This window comes from Nipponia nippon, unplaced genomic scaffold (genome assembly GCF_047370975.1).
Source record: "Nipponia nippon isolate SJK-2023a ecotype South Korea unplaced genomic scaffold, ASM4737097v1 scaffold_2, whole genome shotgun sequence".
Lineage (NCBI taxonomy): Eukaryota > Metazoa > Chordata > Aves > Pelecaniformes > Threskiornithidae > Nipponia > Nipponia nippon.
The window spans coordinates 79,123,415-79,136,884 of record NW_028262336.1 but is presented as its reverse complement, the minus strand read 5'-3'; the positions used below and the strand labels follow the sequence as shown (position 1 = coordinate 79,136,884).

The window sequence follows — 13,470 nt, the reverse complement described above, 5'->3', positions numbered from 1 at the left end:
GTTAGTTACCATAGCATTATTGTAGCCATGTCCCTTACTATACGTAAGAAAGCTCTAATGAGTTTCAAATTTCTGATATTTCTTTTCTTAGAATGGTGTGTTATACGTACAGTATCTTTCAAAATTAATCTTGTTGACTTCTGGACACCTAAGTAAACATTAAACATTAGCACAGACTTCTCAGCTCTGCAAAAAAATGAACTAAGGTAGCTGTCTCCATAGATTGAATCCCTAAAATGCTGAGTAAAGCATTGGTATATCATATACTTTAAAGGTATCTAGGCTGGGGGTCACAAAGACAGTGTATTCAGTACACCTGAAATACTGTATTTTGCATGAATTTGAGTCCTCATCTGGCAGCTAAACAACTTTGTGCAACTGGGACTCAGAGTGTAAATTCTCTCACTTCCATTCAGCAATTTTTGGTATTTAAACACAGAAGTGGCAATCTACTTGCATGATAATTACAACAGTGGCCCAAAAACAGAGGGTGAGACCTGGGCTTTATGTCCATCTCATTGAGGAGATTTGCATCTCTATCTTTTACCCACAAGGAAAATATCCCAACTGTAAGCTTGTGGATATCCTGGATGGGTTTGTCATTTTCCTACAGCAGCTTGACCAGTATATATTTAGGACTGCAAAATGTGTAGGCAAGTGATACAAAAATTCACGGATGCTTCTCCTCACAGTCTGAATCCCCCCAAGGGAGAAACGGAGTATTCAGAGAGTCCCTGAAATGAAACTCAATAGCAACGAAGTTACTGTTAAGCAGGTATTCTTTATTGCAGCACTGGGCAGCACTGGGGATTCTCCACCATAAGTGCTCCACCGATTTGGTGGACTTTCAGAGATTATATACTATTAAATCCTACATATTCACATGAGATTTCCTGGAACTTATTAACATATGCAAATGTCTGATCCACATGCGCAGTCGTCTCCCGTGGTGGTCTTCAGGTGGTCTTTGGGGGTCTTCAGATGAAGGCTCGTAGTTTTCTTCACTGTGTTCGCTGATTGACCTTTGCCTCTGCACAAACTCAGTCCTAGGATCACATAAAAGGTGTCCTTCAAGGCTGTTGTCATTCTTTTGTGACCTCCTATCTTCCATGTATTTGTTCTCCCAAGGTCCAGTTGTCTGAGATGGGATTATCCCGGAGCCCCCTTATCTTACAACCATTCTAACTACTCCCTAAATCACAAAGGCCTTTCTTTTGTTTAGTTAAGTGACTAAGATATTTAAATATACTCCTTGCCCCTAGGCTTTTCAGGAGGCATTTTGATGCAGTGGCTTTGTCTATCTTGGCTTTAACCCTTTCACAAGAAAGAGAACACTTATATTTGAAATGCTATTATAAGCCAAAGGGAGCATAATATAAATATACAGCTAAAAATGTATTGTCACTCTAATTTTTTAACAGTCCTAAGTTCCAAATTAAGGTTTTGGTTTTGTTTGGGGTTTCTTTTCAGAATAGCCTAATGAATAAGTTTAAATTGTTGCTTCTCTAATACCTACCCACCATCATTGGTGTTGTATTTCCCTTCCAAAGTCCCTCTTGGTTGTAAGAGACCATTTCAGGCTTCCTCAGGCCTGAAGCATGGAAGGGGAGTTTCCAGTGAGTCACCACTGTTGCGAAGAGTACAACACTCAAGGTTAAACAATCCCTTCCTCCTTCATCCTGAGACATTGCGCTGGTGCCAGGCCTGGGCACCACTGGCAGCTCCATGGTACAGCGGCAGTGAGCAGGGGCAGGGGTACAGCACATATGGGAAAGCTGAGCCTATTGATTAGGATTTTTGTGAGCACCAGGGGATCTGCTATTCAGTTTTTTTCTTCCAGGACTTTTTTTGCATTTCACATCAAGCTGGATAAAACCAGAAATAGAAACTAGAAAGTGGGCAAACTCGATTATAGTCGTGGATCACAACTCTTAAAGGAATTCCTTTCCAATTAGGTTACAATCAGGCTTTTTCTTGCCTGGGAATATGTTTTATAGTGACCCAATTTAAAATAAAGAAGTAACAGATGTTTCCTGGCATTTAAGATACTTTATGGGAAAAGGCATTTTCATATTTTCATAGATACAAGTGTGGCAGTGTGCTCCCTCTGTACCCTCCTGCCTCCCCACACATCTGACCTTTTCCCATAACCCTGCTCAAGTGATAATCACCAGTGGCAGTTCTGATGGATGCATCCAGCTCAAAGTGGATTCGGGGGAGACAGATAACAACACAACAGCCAAGGGCTAATTTATGGCAATGATGTGTCTACCTAACGACAGTGCTGGTCAGTGTCCAACTCAAGCTAGATTTGGAAGAAACTAACATACAGAGTTGGTATGTAAATACGACTATGAGTTAATCATCTTACCCCCATAAATAGTGAGCAGCCCAAGAGCCCTCTGAGCTCTCCTGCACGGCAGCGGCCTGCACGCCAGGATCTCCCCCTGAGTAGGGATGCCTCTCAAGGTTACTTCTCAAGGCTGAGAGATTCCTTGCCACAACATATCCTCAGTAAGTGACTAATAGCATGCTAAACTTTGAAATTTTAGCTAAGTGTTATAAAGGATTGATTGCGCACATATATAATCCTTTAGACATAAACCATTGACCAAGTCTGGGACTAGGATTGGATCCAGCCGCACCTAGACTCCTCTCTGAGAAGGAGTTTAGAAAGTAAGGGGGTCCGCTCTGAACCTCATGACTCAACAGGAGGGTCTCCCTGACAGTCTTGTCTGACCCTGTCCTCTATGCAGTAAACAATCAAGTGTATGTTGCCGTTGAACCTCATTAAACCACTGTCTCATTTATTATCAAACTTTGTTATCAATAAACATATTGCTTTTACAAGTGCACTCTCACTCCATCCGCGACAAGTGAACCTGAAATACACTTTTTCAGAACAAGCTTTTAAATTATTGGCCCATCCTTTGTATTTTCAGCTGATGTATTCTCTATTAAATAACCTAGACAAGCTTAATGTCTGGTTCCCAAGTAGCCTTAAGCAGGATGTATATTTTGATATTTAGTTCTTTGAAGACAGTGATGCTCAGAATTCATATCGCAGAACATGAGACACAATAATTTTTTAGACAGATATCTGAGTTTCCTGGACCCTTAACTGGATTTTATTTCATTTTGGTGGATTATGCTTCTGAACGTAGGCTCTAAATAACACTTTAGGTATCTAAATGATTTTTTTTTTGGAGTTGTCATTTGTGATTATTATTGTTTAACAATTCATATGTGTGCATGATTGTTTGGCAGTCATCTTTAAAGCAATTGCTGTGGGTTTTACTATAACTTTTAGAACTATGTTTTTACAGTTGTTGCTTTTCATGTAATTCATTATTCTACTGTTTTAATTAAAGTTCATATGATTAATAAATATTTTAAAGGAAAAGTGAAATATTCCCTCTAGCAAAGCAAAATTCACTGCAAGCTAACAGGCTTCTTATTTTCATGGTTGATCTTGAAATTACATGAGCTCATGAATTATAAAAAAAAATCTAATTAATTTTACTAGTCTTTATTTTCCTTATGATTTGGGGAAGTGATAAATCTGTTCAATTACTTCATTCCACATAAATACATAATCATGAAAATATAATACAGATCATTTACACCTTGGTGGGTCACAGTCAGAAGTCCTGTGTACTGATTTTTCACAGAGGACTTTTAAGTGTTGTACGCTGTAAAACGGATAAAATGTATTTTCTCCAAAGTTTTAACTTGAGAAATATTTTCCTCCCTATTCTAATTATTCATGCCGTTTTCAGAGAATATAAATTCTAACACTGTTTGTATTGTCTTATGCTACCTCAAATTAAAAAATGAGCCCAACCTTGTATTTTTTCCTTTAGTCCAAAAGTGCGTATGCATTTAAATACCTACCTCCTACTCTCAGTTTATCCTGGTTTTATATGTAGGCATTTACAACCTCAGAGTGATCTGTAGCAGAGTCAAGAGTTTACTCTGCTGTCAGCTCAGGGAAGGCAGTGGAAGAAGAGACCTGTGATTCAAAATGTGAGGTCAGAATCAAATACTGGCTTCAGACTTTCATCAATTCCTGCCCACAGGCAAAGATGGGGTCTAGCTTTTGGATCCTTCAGTGCTTTGCCTGCCTGCAAGGACATTCAGCCACATGTACTGCCTGACATAGAGCTGTACTCATGATTGGTACTCATTTGTGCAGCCACAGCCGGAATCTGTCACTAACTGCCCAAATAAACTATGCTTGTGAGCTTTATTTCATGGTAACTTTAATTACCAATAAAGTTTGTTCTGGCTTTTTAAAATGGACTCCAGTTTCAAAAGACAAAAATGGAGTAACATATAGATGCCAGGAAATTGTGGATATGTTCTAAACTGGGAATTTTGAAGAAAAATATTTTCTTTTACTCAGAAGGAGAGATCTGAAGAGAAGGAAATCTATGCTTTCTCTTTCAATGGCCTTTAAGGGTCTTTCAGAAAGTAATCCTAAGAAAAAGACATTTCTATGGGAAATGACTGGAAAGAGAAAACGGTAGAAATTGTGGGTGTTCAGAGTAAGAAGCCAGGAAAAAAAACAAGTAAAACAAAGGAAAAAATATTTTGGAATAAGAAGTTTAGCATTTAAATGTTTTCTTAAGGAATCTTGGAAAAGATGTAAGTATTATGCTCAAAATATCCTTTATGGACAAATAGGAAGCAAACTTTACACATATATATAGAGAGAGACAAGAATTCATTGTTAGTATAATACAAATCTTGATAGTCTAATTCAAGAATCACTATAAATCTAGACCTAATTTTTACAGAAAAGGAAGCAGAATAATGCACTTAAAATTGTTATACACGCACTTTTTTCCTACCCTTTTGCTTGTGTTATGCTCACCCTTCCACTGCTCCACAGAGTCCCTGGGGGCTGGTGGTTTTATTTTGGTGGTGTGGTAGATCCATCTAGTTGTTGGGATCTGGAGTCCTCCGAAATGTGCTGTTCATGTTGATGGTTTCTTTTTCATCACTCTAGGATTCACTAGGGTCATTTTCACATGTTTGCTAACAGTTTTACACCCTTCTTTTCTTTAATTGGTCTGAGCTCCATGTTATATTTGAGTTTACCATACACAGTGCCTTATGCATATGTCAGATAGTATTTATTTGTTCTCTTTTTTACCGCTAAACCCAGTCTTGTCCAGGTCCCAGTCTGCCTATCTTCAACTAACTCTGTGTTAGTTGTTTACAGTTGTGGCATCTCCAGGGCCAAGCCCGTGCCTCATTTCTTATCATCTTGTGCCTGTGCCCCTCTATACCACATCCTGTATCTGCACTACTCAAGGCATCTGTTATCATACCCGACCTGTCTTCCTCTACGCTGCATCATTGTGCCAGAGTTGTAAATATCTCAGTCTGCATAGGACAACTGCTTGTTACTGTAACCTATGTAAAACTATAGTTGCACCACACACAGAGAGACAACAGTAAAACAAATTAACCTTTGACACCTGGTCAGTTAGGGACATTGCTGTCACAGCTAAACCAGGTAAAACAAGCTGCAGGCATGTCAAGAAAAGCTAAGATAGAGCAAGCCTGACAAGCCTCAGTCCTGAGGCCTTGCAAATTCACTGAAATGCTTATAGCCTGTTACTAGCAACAACAATACTGTATTACAGGCCTGTGTGGTTATAGATCAATCATACCAGAATTTACGTATAAAGTTATTAAGCAAACTTTGTCTTATGCTTTTCTTCCTCAAGGAAATAATTTCTGCTAAAAACTGTGGAAGGCAGAAGCAGATGACTTTTACAGACCATCAGTGCCTGGAACCCAGGCTGAGTGAGAAACTTGAGGGGTGGAGGTAAAAGGGCTCTTGGTATTGAAAGAGTGTCGCTTTTGTGGTAAAGACTGCTAAACGAAACAAAACAAAGGCAAACAAAATCAAACAAAACAAAAGCAAAGCATTCAATTTCTGAAAAGAGGACAGAAGGTGATACAAGCTGTCACCCTTGACTATGTAAGATTTTTGTTTCGCATAATGAAAACAGCGAGAATACCCAGAAATACACTGCATATTTGGGAAAGCATAGCTTGTCATCTGTTTCAGAGGCATGTTTAAGTCTGGTTTGCCTTTGTCTAATTTGCATTACAAATTTGAAAGTCTTTCATAGTACAGTGCCTCTCCTCAGTTGAATGGAATAATACATTAATTTGTTGAAGCTTTATTCATTCAAGATTAGAGCATGATAATGTTCCCAGATAGTGCATTTCTGATAGCTCTACTGCTAAGTACTGAAAAGTCTTAAAAATATCAACTACACCTTATAGTATCTGTTCTGAATTTAAGAACAGATTTGAGTCAGATGGCTGTAGATTAAATTCACTTTTATGCAGAGGCTGCCATTATTCAAATGAGGGGAGGAAATGTATAACTTCATGCATTGTATATTTTTAATAATGCAACAATAATGCCTAGTAATAGAAACACTCACCTAAGAGGTATACCAGTTAATTTCGGTTTCCTGCTCATGAGTTAAAAACAATAGCTCCCAGTTTCCCCAAGAATTTCCTAATTCATCAGGGTATAGCCTTGTCCAGATAAAGGTTAGGGAAACTTTTCCAGGTGCTTTTTTGCTGCTCAGTGATACCACTTCAAAAATGCCAAAGTCACAGGATGAGATGAAAGATGCACATATACACATGTGAGGTAATATTTGGTAGAGCCACTCATCTGGGAACAAGGAGTCCTGGCTGCTTCCTGCTAGTATTCTTGTGCAACATCTAAACTGCTCAATGCAATTACAAAACTAAGTTCATCAGTCTTGCTGCTTGACATCTAGTACAAACTGCATGACATTGTAATGGTTGCTATGGCATATGAGAAGTAAGATATACAATAGAGAAAGACATTGTTTCTGCATGAGAGGCAGAACACTGTAGTAATTTTCAAAGGGGAGAGCAGTATCCTTCAACAGCCTCAGCTTTCTCTGGCAGAGGAATCAAGAGTCAGAGGAGAAGCAAGGGAGGATACAATAATGAAATACAACCCAGGGGAAAAATTTGGGAACATAAAGAATACCATCAAAAGCAGAGGAACAAAATAGATAAAAAATACCAAGGGAGGCCATTCTTTTAGTAGGATCAAATTTTAGTAAAATAGAATTCATACTGTAAAGTACCAAGGAGTTGTGTCACAAATGAATTTATAGCAACTGTAAGATACAACCCTTTCACCAAGTTTAGAGGAAAAAGTTGTACTGGGTCTGGCTGGGATGGGATTAATTTTCTTAATAGTAGCCCATATTGTGCTGTGTTTTACATTTGTAACTAAAACAATGTTTTAATGACTGCTGAGTAGTGCTTGCACAACATCAAGGCCTTCTCTGTTTCTCACTCTGGCCCCTCAGTGAGAAGGCTGGGGGTGGGCAAGAGTTTCAGAGCAGACATAGCCAGGACAGCTAACCCCAGCTGACCAAGGGAATATTCCATACCGTGTAACATATAAATAAAACTGGGGAGTAGTCTTTCCAAAATACCCATTACTCAGACACTGGCTGGGAACTGGTCTGCTGGTGGGAAGTGGTAAATGATTTCCTCTGGATCACTTGGGGGTTTTTTTTGGCTCTTTCCTTCATTTGTTAAACTGTCTTTATCTTAACCCATGAGATTTTGTTGCTTTTGCTCTTACAGGTCTTTCCCCATCCCTATGGGGGCAGGGACTGAGTGAGCAGCTTGGATGCTTAGTTGCTGGCTGAGGTCAACCCACCACAAAAGTGAAAGTGAGATGGGGTGAAAAGATGCCATTCGAGGGGGATTCTGTTAGAAAGGATGTTAGTCTTGTGTGCTTCTACTGGGATGAGAAAGAATTGGAATAAAATTACTAATTTGAAGGAAGCTGATGAAGCAATGAAAAATGTATCATACAGCACTGTAAAATGATAAAAAATAAGTTACTTGAAACAGTGATGAAAGAAGAAGAAAGTCAGAGGTAGTAGGAACAGCAGCTGAGGAATTAAAAGAATGAAGGGGGAGATGAATTCACACAGAATCTTGTTTTATTACAATCTTTCATTATGAAGAGATCTTTCCAATTTCATGCTGGTGTAAAATTCATGTAACTTCACTGAATCTCACTGAATTACAATAAATTCACTGAAGGAATGCAAAATCAGTTCAATGCTTTTAAAGAGCAGACAATTTAACATATTAAGGACCAAACTGTTTTTATTATTCCTATACTATAATATATATGCACATTATGTATCATACATGTAATACATATACATATTGCATGTACACATTATGTAGTAGATATGCTATATACACATTATATAAGCATATGTAGAGTGTATATATGTATATAAACGTAGTGTGTATATATACACATTAATTAAATAATGTACATAGAAAGCATATGTAGACAGTAGCCAGCTCCACTTTTGTTTTGTTCTGTTCCAAGACTGTATTCATCTTGAGTAAATACATGGCAAATACTGTTCATCCACAAATTATGGAATAGTTAAGAGAGTACATCTGTCCAGAGAAAGAGGATAAACTCTCCTTAAAGGCAAGGGGCAAGGCAAGGGGCAAGGCAAGGCAAGGCAAGGCAAGGCAAAGGCAAGGCAAAGGCAAAGGCAAAGGCAAGGCAAGGCAAGGCAAGGAAAAAGGAAAGGAAAAATGGAAAATAATTTTGGTAATTACTTATATACATATAGGGAAACTTCTTTCTTACCGAATTATTTGTATGTGCTCCACTTTAGAAGATATGTACTATTTTCGTGGTTCCCAGTGGTGTCAGATACTTCATGCAATTAAATGACATTCCTCTTTCATTAGAAGTCAATGATGAGTTCAACAATAATTTTCAGTGTCATGTACAGTATATTAGCAATAGAAATAAAATAGGTCAAACCAACAACAATAACAACAAAAACAAAGCAAGTAATTGAGCAGAAATAAAACAGAAGATATGTAAATCACTGATACTGTTTTTAGAACATTTTCCATTTTGTTTGTGGATCCCGTCTTCTGTATATCACTGCTACTTGCAAATGCATCTACACAGAATGAAGTGGGTTGGAGAGTGACCTCCAGGCTAAAAAACTTGCTGTAGTTGGTTGTTGCTGGAATGCTCTAGGGAGCTCTTCCACTGCCTTTTTGCTGAGCTCTGGTGCCCTTACTCCACCAGATCTTTCATGACTTACAGAAAGAGCAGATAGCCAAAATAATTCTCTGAGATCACTTCCAGTGATCTCTGCAAAGGCACTTAGAAGTGTCTTATTCCTCATCTTAGGAGAGCCTTGCAACCCGTAGCACTCAAGCAGTATTAGTTACCAATCTTTATAAGAGCAAGACTCTGCTCCAGAAATTCCAGGCAGTTTTTAGCCTCTGTCATTTTCAAATCAAGTAAATAAGTAATTTAATATTTTTTGACCATAACTACCACAGTTAGTAACTTTTAACTATTAGATCTATATATTCCATCTTATTATATCTAATCACTACAGCTATTTTTGTCAGAGTAATTTTTCTGGTGCAGAGAATACAGTAGAGAAGTAAAGAACACTTTCCTATTTTTGCTGTTTTAAAATACCTTTCAGATAAACAACTTTGCTCTCCTCCCATTTCTCCCTCCCAAAGTGAAAGCAATTTTCTTAAAATTGATATCAAAATATCTGAATGCGTGTTTATTTTTTTCAACAATGTTCTTCATGTTTAGTTTTAGATACAATTATTTTTTCATCCAATTTGCAGCTGCAGCCCTGAGAGGCTCTGAGTATCTATTTCAAAACTGTAAATTTGAATATCCACAGTTCAGATTGACTTGTCATTGAAAAATATCTGTATTAAACAGAGGTCTTTACCTGGTGGAGGAATATTAGAATGAGTTTTTTTCTGGTACAATTTACTTAATTATTAATCAAATCAACTCACATCAACTAGTTTGGAAACATCTTTCTCTTAGTACTTATGTTCTCAGACTAGAGAAGGTAAACACTACAGTGTTTCTTTCACATAAACTCCTGCTGAGATTTTGTATGGGGATTTTTTTTGTCTGTTTTTGTTTTGGTTGGTTTGTTTGTTTATTTTTTATTGGAAGACTGTTTCAAAATATCTGCTCTCTATTTTCTGGTCTTAAACATCTAACTGACCAGCCAACATAAAAATTTTTGCCATTCATAATAATCCACTCCTTTAAAACTAGGAACTTTGCCAAAAATATCTGCAGTATATTTTAAGGATTATAAGGATAACTGGGATTTTGTCACTTTGAGACTTAGAGAGCTATAACATCCCCTGCATCAAAGCAGCTGCTGGCATTTTCCCAGTGTATGTTGTTCTTTAAGTACAGAAAATCAATTTGCTTTGGACTCATTTTTTTTCCACCTTCGTCTCCATTTCAGCATAATTCCTTTTGCAAAATAGTAAAGATCTGTTTTGCAATAGAAGTTTACACAAATTTTTATTTATTTGTATTTTATTGGGGCTTTAGTAACTGTGTTTCATCAACATAGTATTTGGAAGTTCTAGATAAAGTGTCTGTGAACATTTCAAAGCATTTCAAAGACTTTCTTTTCTCTTCTACCTACATTTGATGCTTTATTATAATTTATTCCCACTTATTCCCACTTATATTTGGGAAATGGAGGATTACGCTTTCAGATGCAAACACTGAGATTTTTGGCAGTATGAAACTAAATTCTGCCTTAAATATTTCATTGTAGATTCTTATTGCTTCTAGTTTTGCACCAGTATGTTGCAACTATAATTTAGTACTACATTTTTAAAAATCAGCAATTTTCACACATCAACAAATAGAGAATTGCTTAAGAATACAGTTTAATGGGTAGTGTTATTTCAAAACCAGACAAATAAAATTCTGCATGAGAGAGCCAAAAAACAAAAGTCACTTCAGCTATTATTCTACAAATGGGTAAATTGGTTCCTGCTTTGTCCAGGTTAAATTTGAAGGGAGAGAGATTCAGCTCTCACATGCTGTCATGAACAGTATACAGCTGTTACCTGGAGCTGTCATCCTGTTCCATGGGATTGGTGGATGTATGATGAAGCACAGCATGTAAGTAACATTGATGAAGTACGTGATTACCTTCTGTATGGTCTATAGGTCACTGCTGCTTCCACCAATGAAAAAGTATGAGATGGTAACTGCAAAAAACCATGCCACTCAGCTCTGAAGAAACACCCAATCCACACTGCAGAGCAGCTGGAACAGCAAGTACCAGCTCTTCAGATCTGATACCCTTTTCCATCTCTTTTCTGTAGGAAAGAAACAGCCCAACCACAGCCCCCTAACCCTTGAGGGCAGCAAATTTCATATTTCTCTGCAGTACTGAAAAGACTTGAGCTGACACTAACAATCTGCATTGGATAATATCTACCATAAAGTACACTTCCAATTGTGTTTGGATGTTCAGGTCCCATATAACTTTTGCCCTGAGTATCTCCTCTCAATTTCTCATATGTTTAAATCATGAGGATGGTCTCTTTCTTTCACATATATACATTGTACTAAACACACTGGATGAATCTCATACTGAGATATCTAGGCATTATTGTAATATTACTATTATCAGTACAAGCTGGAAGGAATCATCCTATTTACTAAAATTATATAATTAAATCAGTCATTTATACTCCTAATAATAATTGGCTGGAGTACAGATTATGACTCATTCTGTTTAAGACAGATGATTGACAACCACTGAAATTTCTTCTCAATATAAAACTAGAAAACTGCAGGAATATATTCTTCCTAAAATTTGATAATATCACAGATAAAATTTTGCCCAGTTTCTATAATGGCAAAAACTGTGCCTAGCTTCAGAAGTTGGTTGGATCTGTTTTTCCCAGCTGCTACTGTCTTGCACATTGGAAAATGAACAGAATATTGAAATCAACAGTCTAATTATGTTAACTCAAACATGAATGCCATTCAGTTTTTAATATAGATGTGACAGTGACTCTGTTGCAGCTCTCAGCTGCTCTGCTTTAGTTCCATTATATAAGAGAAATAGAGGCGTATTTATGTTTTCTTTCACTGTCTCATTGTGTGTTTTCTAACAACTTATTAAGTAACTAACCTTTTCAAAACCCTCAGTCTTAACCTATCTTTCTTCACATTGACTTTTTTGAATTAGGCCATCAAAGAGCTTTTAAAAATCCTACCAAACTGGAATGTGCCTCTAAGTAATTAATTCTACAAAAAAAAAAAAGGGTGGGGGGGTAGCTTTGTAATCATTGCTGAATTCCCATTTCAAGGTACAAGCTTTGTCCAAGCACAGCTGCAAAGTTATTTGTTAAAACTCCAAGTACTTTTAAAGTAGTTTTAGTTCTTATTTTCTTTTTCAATTAACAGAAACATTAGAAAAAGTACACTACCTTTTTATACCTCATCTTAAATCTCTTTGAAGACTAGAAGTGTTACTGCTGTGCAGATTTTTCTATCCACATTGTGCTTTTTTCAGTTTTCACTTTAATGCTTACACTTTAGAAAACTTCATTCCATGTGTAAACTGTCCTATAAATCTACCTGTCATCTTAATCGCTGTCATCACATTGCTGCATTAATTTTAATATGTTGTCAATTTAAAACTCTATTATCATTTTAATTTCATTATAATGAACTGTAGACAAAATTTGTTTTACGATCTGTCTAAATAACCTTTGGAGACACTTTTTCAGACTAAATTAGAAATATATTACACTACAGGATGAAGTAGTTTCCTTCTGGTTCTGTAGATCTACAAACCCACTTAAAACTGTGTCAGGAGTGATATACAGCTGCCTTTAGAGAAATTTGTTACGGTTTTATAGGGATCTTCTGACACAAGCACTAACTTGTGAACTTTCTTAATAAGTTCCCAAGTGATGTTTCTTTGTCTTTTACACCATCACAGAGCATTCACAATTGAGGCTGAGAAAATAATTCACTCTAGACAGCATTTTGTAACTTTTTCACCAGTGACATTATGTTTAATAAAAATTAAGTTTTAGTTAAAGATTTTGTTTTTTCCTAATATTGTATTTTACCTAGCTGTCTTTTGATGTTACAATATCTGTTAATTTACCTGATTGACTTTCTTTCCATTAATTTTCACTAACACTACTTTTTAATCATTCAGGTTTTCATGTATTTATATATATATATATATATATATATAAAATAAGGAGCGGCTGAGGGAACTGGGGTTGTTTAACCTGGAGAAAAGGAGACTCAGAGGAGACCTTATTGCTCTCTACAACTACGTGAAAGGAGGTTATAGCAAGGTGGGTGTTGGTCTCTTCTCCCAAGTAACAAGCAATAGGACAAGAGGAAATGACCTCAAGTTGTGCCAGGGGAGGTTTAGATTGGATATTAGGAAAAACTTCTTTGCTGAAAAGGTAGTCGGGCACTGGAATGGGCTGCCCAGGGAAATGGTTGAGTCCCCATCCCTGGACATGTAGACATGTAGATGTGGCACTTAGGGACAT

General features: G+C 36.9%; 1 long non-coding RNA gene across 2 annotated transcripts; it reads right to left on the bottom strand.

Annotated features, from left to right (window-relative positions):
• Window positions 1–761: 761 nt before the first annotated feature.
• Window positions 762–5,181, bottom strand: LOC148055849 (uncharacterized). Of its 2 annotated transcripts, none has more exons than XR_015704817.1 (3): window positions 4,854–5,181; window positions 3,895–4,012; window positions 762–1,046 (listed from the first exon to the last, which is right to left on the bottom strand). It is a non-coding gene; the product is annotated as an uncharacterized LOC148055849 (long non-coding RNA). The 2 variants fall into 2 exon arrangements; XR_015704816.1 differs by having other exon boundaries at window positions 4,877–5,181.
• Window positions 5,182–13,470: the final 8,289 nt, after the last annotated feature.